Source organism: Nelumbo lutea, chromosome 1 (genome assembly GCF_056320005.1).
Source record: "Nelumbo lutea isolate HS-2025 chromosome 1, American lotus-T2T, whole genome shotgun sequence".
Lineage (NCBI taxonomy): Eukaryota > Viridiplantae > Streptophyta > Magnoliopsida > Proteales > Nelumbonaceae > Nelumbo > Nelumbo lutea.
Genome location: NC_142684.1, coordinates 79,798,954 through 79,807,773, shown reverse-complemented (window position 1 = coordinate 79,807,773; position 8,820 = coordinate 79,798,954). Strand labels below are relative to the sequence as shown.

Genomic DNA, 8,820 nt, shown 5'->3' with positions numbered 1-8,820 from the left:
CAGTTAAACAAAAAAATTTTATAGGCTTTGTTTGTTTGCACTAGAATTTTGTTCTGACTCAATTTGGAAAGAGTACAAAATACGAATATGTATAGTACAAAAACATATAAAACAAATCAAAATACAAGGTTTTGCACTATATATATTTGTATTTGTACTTAAATTTGAAACAAAAATAAATCAGAATTTGCACCCAAATAATTTATACTACTATAATTTTGCATCATTGCAAACAAATTTGCATTGCAATCAAACATAACCTTAGCATCAAGGGTAATCTTTTATCAAATCAAGGCCAATGACCTGATCGAGGTGTAGGTCCTTGTGGATCTACATTTGGAAAATCAACACAACTCCTAAAATCAATTCATTTATGTTGAGAGTTCTTCATGCTAGTCTTCCGGTGATGAATAACCTTTGTGGAATGTGATAAATCTTGGAAGGGTTAGAATCCATTTTATAGATGGCTGAACCATGCTAAATGGCTAGGCAAAATTTTAAAATTTTTTTAACCCTTCTAGGAACCAATTTCTTAATGTTTTGAAAAAATACATTTTTCCAGATCGATCTTGCTCTGAACAAGACTAGATTTAAAATCAAATCAAAAGGGAAAATTATACCTAATACAGATACCACAAGCATAGATCTCAAGATGGAAGCTCACGCTCATATTAGTCATAAAACTAGCCTCCACTGAAGATGGTGCAGTGTATAGGTGAAGCCGGTTCAACAATTCTATTTTCTTCAAATTTGCTATCAAACTTGTTTGAACCGAAGGGGGTGAGTGAACTAGATCTTCCTCAATGTTTTTCTTGCAAAAACTAGAATAAAACTGATAAAAAATCAATTTTTAAAAGCCTAGGTTGAACTAAGGTTTCTTGAAAGAGAAGAGAGAACAAGAGTGTGAAGATTCCTAGCCTAGTTCGCCCTCTTCTTTTTTATCTCCTTATAGAGCAATCTCCTAATCTAATTAGGAGATTATCCAAATTTGATTTAGATATGGACTGCATTAAGAGATAAACATTATCCTCTTAAGAGGGTAGGCGCTCTATACCCAATTCCAAACTCTGATTTGACCCAAAGCACATGACAACTTAAGTTGTGGTTGTCATGTGACAGTTTAATTAATCTTATTAATTTTGGGACTTAGGCCCATTTACTTCAAAGGCTCATGACCCAAGGTGTTGCATGGCCACTTTAGGCTTGATATTGTATGGCGTGGGACTTCGTAATGATCTCACACAAGCCAATGTGAGTTTGGCCCAGAGACTAGGCCGAATTCACTACTTAAGGCAGTAAACCCTTGACCCAATCAGCACTGGTCCAGTTTGGGCCCAACATTTACACCTAAGGCTCAACTTGGGAGGAATACAAATACAAATATGTAGAGTACAAAACTTTGTATTTTGTATTATTTTACATGTATTTGCACTGTACATATTTGTATTTGTACTCCTTCCAAACTGAGCCTAAATGATCATTGGATTCAGCCATCTTATGAAGACACAAAAATAATGGATTCATGTAGAGGTGTAAAATGGGTCGTGTCATGTTGGCCCATAGGCTGTCTTGGGTTGTGCCGCCCTCCCCAGCGATAATTTGGGGGGTCGGCCTGGCACAACCCATGGCCCAAGCCCATGCGGGCTCGTGTTGTGCCACAGGTCTGGGTTGGGTTGGGCCTTGGGCATGGGCCGAATCGGGCTAGACTAGTTTTTTTCTAATTTTTTTTTATTTCTTTGCTAAGTAAAACTAAAATATTTAACTTTCCTTTGGAAACTATTTGAAAAAATAAAAAATCTAACAAAGAAATGGAAAAAAAAAACTTAACCAAATAAGAAGTTAAAGAGATTAAAGACTCAAAATGAATAACAAATTGAAAGAAAATTAGGAATTTTACTTCATTTAAATTTGAATGATACAAACCATACAATGGTTGGATTTATGAAATATGAAAAATTGAAAATGGAATAAATATAAAAAAATATAATATAGTTATGAATTGGAATAAAAAATTACATTATTAAAAAATATCAAATAAATTAAATAAAATTAAAACAAAATTTACAATAATTTGAAAAAAATGCTATACAACTATTGAGTATACAAAAAGTATTGCCTTCATCATTTTCTCCTATTGTTATTGACTTTGATCATCTGCTTTAGGTGAAACATCGGGTGTAGTGTCATGGTGGAGGATAGGGCTATTTATAGGAATTGAAATAATTCAATTGCCCAAAATACCCTAAAAACTAGCCATTTTTTAGTTGTTAGGAGGGGTATTTTGGTCATTGTAAAGTTATTTATCACTATACCTAAAATCCCCCCCCAAATTAGCTGTTGTATAAATATTGGGGGGCATTTGTGTCATTCTTTCTTCCCCCAAAACCAAAATACATAAATACCCCTATGTAGCTATTTATAGTTGTTGGGGGGTATTTCTGTAAAAAGTCCCCCCAAAAAGCTAAAACTAGCTATTGGGAACCCGGGCGGGTTGGGCGTGACCCGCGAACCATGGACCTGGAACCCAGGCCCAACATGGCCTAGGCCATCATGTCAGGCTTGGCATAGCCTACGTGGCACTGTATCAGGTCGTAAGCGGCACGACTCGATTTACACCTCTAGACTCATATAAGACAAAGCCATCAAGTAATCAATCTTGTAATGGTCTTTCACACTTAACCTCTCGGCCCATAATGATCAAAACATTGCCCAATAAGGAAGGATTCCCCTAACTACAAGGTGTAGTGCCACTACTAGTGAAATCCACTACTAACAATTTAGGTTTCCACAAAAGAAAATGTAAACCCTGATATTCACTTTGTCTGACAAAGGGGTTGATCCTATCAATATGATCACCCACTCGAGTGAATTCTTATATTACCCCAACATACCTACTTCTTTGACCCATAATGGATCTCACCGGTTGGTATATCAAAGACAGTCCAGTCCAACACCTAATGCAGTACCATAATCAAGTATGCAGTATTGTGTAACTTTTTAATTTTGCCCATCTATCTCCAAGGTCTAGGGCATAGCTGAAAATTTGTCTAGGTTTAATGCTTCTAATAAATATCCACTGGCTGTGCTTAGGGTCTAATCTTAGTAGCTGAGACAATCTGCTACAACTCCTTGACAGCACACTAGTGTCAGCCTTATCAAAATAAACTCCCAAAATTTATCCACTGATTGAGAGCATTTTAAACTAATACTCGAGTCTCTTAAGTGTCCAGTTTAAGGGGTAATACATAGAAACATACTAATATTAACATGAAACAACAATGTACTTTACTCATTTATAAATAAATGCTTATGTACGCCAATCTAATTAGAGCTTAGGGCATACATTGTCGAAAATGCTAATTATCATAGTCTTTGTAATGCAAGTTATGAACTGTGGAATATGCATACTTTTATGTGAAGTGGCAAAGCCAATATGATTTGGTTCTTCTATGGATTTTCGTTTTGATAGCTGCTCCAACACATCCATTAATAACCTGTTAATGCTGTGTATTATATTAATGATAATTCTCCCTCTAAGGATGCATTTAACATTCCTTATTTTAAGTACTTATTTGTTCATTGAAATGAAAAGTTAATTTATTGTTTTTTATTTTGTGAATAAGATTGTAAGGAGATTAAGTTATCTTAATGACTTCATCCACTAACAGATAAAACAATAAGAATTCAGCTCAGCAATTTCGGGTGTTCTCCGACTACCCTTAAATCTCAAGGAGTGCTTAAAAGGTGAATGAATGAATGGGTGCGGTCCCCCACTTCATGGACCATGAATCCCTAGTCTAATGCCTTTATCCATTAATAGACAAAACAATAAGATATTTTGCTAGCAACTTCAGATGGCTCCGCCTTGTAGCTATCAAGGAGTGTGTGTGTGAAAGTGAACGAGTGAATGAGTGAATGAGTCGGTTGTTTTCCATATGGCGTATGAAGGCATTCACCCCTTTGCTATCAAAGGTGCTTTAAAAAAATGCTATTAAAAAGATAGAGTGTGTATGTGAATAGCTATTAAAAAGATAGTGTGTGTGACTGTGTGTATGCGAATAAATGAATGGGTGAGGTGTCTCCATAAGGCATATGAAACCATTTGCCGGTTTGCAATGGAAGCGCCCCGCCACCCGCCACCCGCCACCCGCCACCACTCCACCCACCCACTCACTCTCTTTTTGGCCATCTCTCTGACCATCCAACATCACTCAGGAGCTTTAATGGTGTTGGAATGATTAAATTTCTTTAAAGTATAAATACAAATATGCAATGTAAATACACACAAAATAATATAAAATGCAAGATTTTATAGTCTATATATTTATATTTGTATTCCTTTCTTATACTTAGTTTGAAAGGATTACAAATATATATAAATATAATATTTGTATTTGTTCTCTGCAAACTGAGCCTAAATATAAAATGTCAGGAATATTATTGCCGAAAAGAATGAGTCATGGTTTATGACCCAGGACATCCAAAGCTACCTAGTGAGGTTACTATTAGATTCAATTTCATCGCCAGAGAAGGAAATTTTGGCAGCTTAATTATACTGTAGCTTCTAAGGTTTTCTAAGATAAAGATCTATTTTCGGACTTATAGAATACCAAAATAAAAATAAAAAAATCGGACTTATATAGGATGGGCCTCCCACAGAGCACGCCTCACATCATCCCATCCCCCTCGTGCATTGGGAATATATCCCCATGACATGCACAGGAGATGTTCCCAATTCACGGGAGGGTTGTGCTGTGGGGAGCCCATCCCAATTCACAGGAGATGTTCCAAATGCACAGGGAAGATGGCTTATGGGGAGTCCATCCGACATGGCATATAAAGTCATAACTAAATAAACACACGAGTACATGATTTTCCTTGTGGTAAGAATAAGATATATTCTCATTCTTTTGCAGGCGCGGTGCGAAGAAGGTGAAGGTGAAGGAAAAGCATCTCAAAACCGAAAAAGGAGCAAACAATGGGATGTCTTTCTCCATTCGTTCCCTTTATTTCACTTTTCATCTTATGTTCATCACTTCTACCACTGTGCAGCGGCAAGGACAGGATAACGGCGAACGAAACCATAAGCGAGAACCAGACTATAATTTCTGCAGGTGAAACCTTCGCCTTGGGCTTCTTTAGTCCCGTCAATTCAACCAACCGCTATCTTGGAATATGGTAGTATAACATCCCTGAACAGACGGTCGTTTGGGTTGCTAACCGAGAAGCACCCCTTACCAATAATTCTTTCGGAGTTTTCACGGTCACCGACGATGGAAATCTCGTGGTTTTGGATAGAAGCAGAGACAATGTTTTATGGTCTTCTAATATCTTAGTTGCTGATGACATTGATAAGAACAACACCATTGGATTGCTAATGGACTTCGGCAATCTTGTTTTGAGAAATAGTAATAGCACTGTTGACTTGTGGCAAAGCTTTGATCATCCCTCCGACACAATCTTGCCCGGCATGAAACTTAGCTTGAATCTAAGGACCGGTCAAAGCATCAATTTAACATCGTGGATGAGCAGAGAAGATCCGGCACCAGGAGAATTTTCTTTGGGTTTGGATCGTTTTCTCCAATTTCACATCTGGAAGAGGTCTCATACTTACTGGAGAAGCGACCCCTGGAATGGAAAGGTCCCTCAAGGAGCAATTGAAAGAATTACCAACTCTGTCATCTACCTCACCTATACACTCGACAATGACGGGATTAACATCACGTTTATCCGCTCACCAAACTTCTATGTAAAGAGGCTCAATCAGTGGAAATTGTTTTCGTCGTTACCAAACCATGTGTGCGATTTCTATAATCAGTGCGGTCCAAATAGCAGTTGTGACCAAAACAGTTCTTCGCTGATGTGCAAATGCTTGCAAGGGTTCAAGCCTAAAGTTTTGAACGAATGAGAAAAGGGGAACTGGTCTGGAGGGTGTGTTAGGCTAAAGAAACTGAGTTGTGATAATACAAATGGGTTTATGAGGTTTGAAAAGATCAAGCTGCCCGATCGATCGATTTCAATTTCTAATTTAAGTCTAACAGAATGCAGAGCTTTGTGCTCCAAGACCTGCTCTTGTACGGCTTATGCTTAGTATGTAAATTCTAGTGATGAGATTATACCGAGGTGTCTAAATTGGGCTGGTGATTTCAATGACCTTGTGCAGAACCATTATAATGGGCAAGAATTTTATGTACGTATTGACAGCTCTGAATCAGGTAGTTTCAATCCTTCTATTTTTCCGTTTTAATTTTTGTTCGAATATATACCATAGGAGAACGCTGTGAATTGAACTATAACAGAGGATTAATCCCAAGACCTTAATGTTCAACTGAAATTGGGACTTAATTCCAGACATGGATATGCTCTGGACAGTCCTGTTTGGTTTCGCAGTCAGAAATAGAATCGAATTCTTTGGAATCAGAATCAGGATGGTCTATATTAATAGTCTGTTTGGTTTAGACAGGAATGAAAATTGGAATTAGCTAGAATGGGATTTCAATTTCAAGGCAGGGGAAGGGAATGGCCATTCCCTCAAATGGGAGAATGGGAGTGACTGAATGAGAATGGGATTCCAATCCCTCTCAACCAAACAGGTGGTATACTTGTTTCCTAGATAGTAAAAAATAAATAAATAAATAAATAAAATAAAAGAAAGAAGAAAGGAATCACATTATTTTACTTAGATTAATTGTTACTCTTATGCTCCTCTTCGCTAAATGTGTTAATTGCTTATCTTCATATTCAGTTGGAATTGGTGAAACTAGTAATGTCACCGATAAGAACAGACTTCAAGTTACAATAATTGCAGTATCAACAGCTGTTTGTGGGATGCTTCTCATGGGTGCTTTTGGTTAATTTTTGTGGAGAAGGCTGACAAAGAAAGGTAATTGCTCTGTCTCCTAATAAACATACCTTACTTACATAAGAATTATAGCTAAACTTCATATCCCTTTCCGTAGTACTAATACAAAATAACTCATTTTTGTACTGAAGCAGTAGACTGACTTATTGTGTTGTACAATAGATGGAGAAGAAGAAAGCATATATGAAGTAAACAACAGGGATTCTAAAGCGCTAGAAAGTGAGGTGAATGTTCCAGAGCTGTCTACATTCAGCTTTAGTGGCACTAAGGCTGTAACACACAACTGTTGTGAAACAAATAAATTGGGCGAGGGTGGGTTTGGCCCTGTTTACAAGGTAACTGATGGTGAAATTCCACATTGGGTTGCTCCATTTTTTTCTCATCAGTAAATTTCAGACGGGGTTAAAGGTTTCTTATGTTATAGGAGCTCCTAAAGCATGTATTTCCACTCTTGTAGGGAATCTTGCCCGATAGTCAAGAAGTAGCAGTCAAAAGGCTATTAAGGAGTCAGGACAAGGATTCGAGGAATTCATGAACGAGCTAAAACTAATCTTCAAGCTCCAGCACAGAAATCTTGTGAAGACTCTTGGGCTGTTGCATTCAAGGAAAAGAAAAGATACTGATATGCGAGTACATGCCCAACAAAAGCTTTGATAAGTTTCTATTCGGTTAGTTGTTATTCCTTTTGCAAGCTTTTCAGTAATTGGAATTTCTTTAGCATTATAGGCCCAAGCAGTATTTCTACATACATTTTAAACAAGGAGAAGCTATTTCTTGTCATTGAAACTACAAATTAAACTTATGTCAATTATTTTCTATTGGAAATTAAATGTGACTCAGATCCAACCAAACAATCAGATTTGGATTGGTGCATGCGGTATAACATTGTACAAGGGATTGCTCAAGGTCTTCTTTATCTTCATAAGCACTCCAGAGTAAAAGTCATTCATAGGGATTTAAAAGCAAGCAACATATCAGATTTTGGGATGGCCAGACCGAAGCAAACACCAACAGATTGGTTGGGACATTGTAAGTTCCATTTACGTGTGCTCGTAGTACACGGCCTTAACAAACGTTGAAGAAAACAAATTTAGTTTTGACTTTTGAGTATTTAATTTATAGCGTCTAATATTAATTGCTCTATATATTGAAATGCATGATACACAGTGGGTACATGTCACCCGAGTATGCATTGGATGGGATCTTCTCTGAAAAATCAGATGTGTTCAGCTTTGGGGTGCTATTGTTGGAAATTGTGAGTGGTAAGAGGAACACCGGGATGTATCTTTAGTGGGATACGTAAGTATGATCGGAAACATGTTACTTATTAGTTTGTAACTCTTTCTTTTTTTCCTAAGTAATATACGCATGGAGTGACGGGAGTGAATGTGTTGTAGGCATGGCAACTATGGAAAGAGGATAGAGCGGTGGAGCTGATTGATCCTTCAATTAGGGGGTCATGTATTCCGAATCAAGTTGTGGAATTTGTTCATGTGGGGCTGCTGTGCGTCCAAGAAGTAGGGGTGTCCATGAAAAATCGAAAAATCGAATCCTAAAATGCGGTTAATCAAATCAGTCGGTTCAGTTTTGGTTTGGAATTTTTGAAAAACCGAAAGATTGGTTCGATTTTTTATTAATCTATAAAAAACCGATGGTTAATCGAACCAACCGGTATATATATTTATATGTATATTTTATATATATTTTTAATATATGCCACATATTTTTATGTATTTTATATACATATATACTTGTATTATATTTATAATGATCTATTTACAAATATATTATATATTTTTAAAATATATTTTATATTATTTATTATTTATAATATAATATTATACATATATTTATATAATATATATTATAAATATAAAAAACCAAAAAACTGAAGAATCGAATCGGTCAAAAGCCGAAACCGGCAGACCAGTTAACTGGTAGTACCTGTTCGGTTTCGG

The 8,820-nt window shown here is 36.6% G+C and overlaps 1 pseudogene across 1 annotated transcript; it reads left to right on the top strand.

Annotated features, from left to right (window-relative positions):
- Nucleotides 1–4,914: 4,914 nt before the first annotated feature.
- Nucleotides 4,915–8,538, top strand: LOC148875628 (G-type lectin S-receptor-like serine/threonine-protein kinase B120; annotated as a pseudogene). The gene is made up of 7 exons (XR_016105146.1): nucleotides 4,915–5,906; nucleotides 6,746–6,850; nucleotides 7,025–7,197; nucleotides 7,320–7,530; nucleotides 7,703–7,891; nucleotides 8,030–8,161; nucleotides 8,260–8,538. The product of XR_016105146.1 is annotated as a G-type lectin S-receptor-like serine/threonine-protein kinase B120 (transcript).
- The last annotated feature ends 282 nt before the right edge of the window (nucleotides 8,539–8,820 follow it).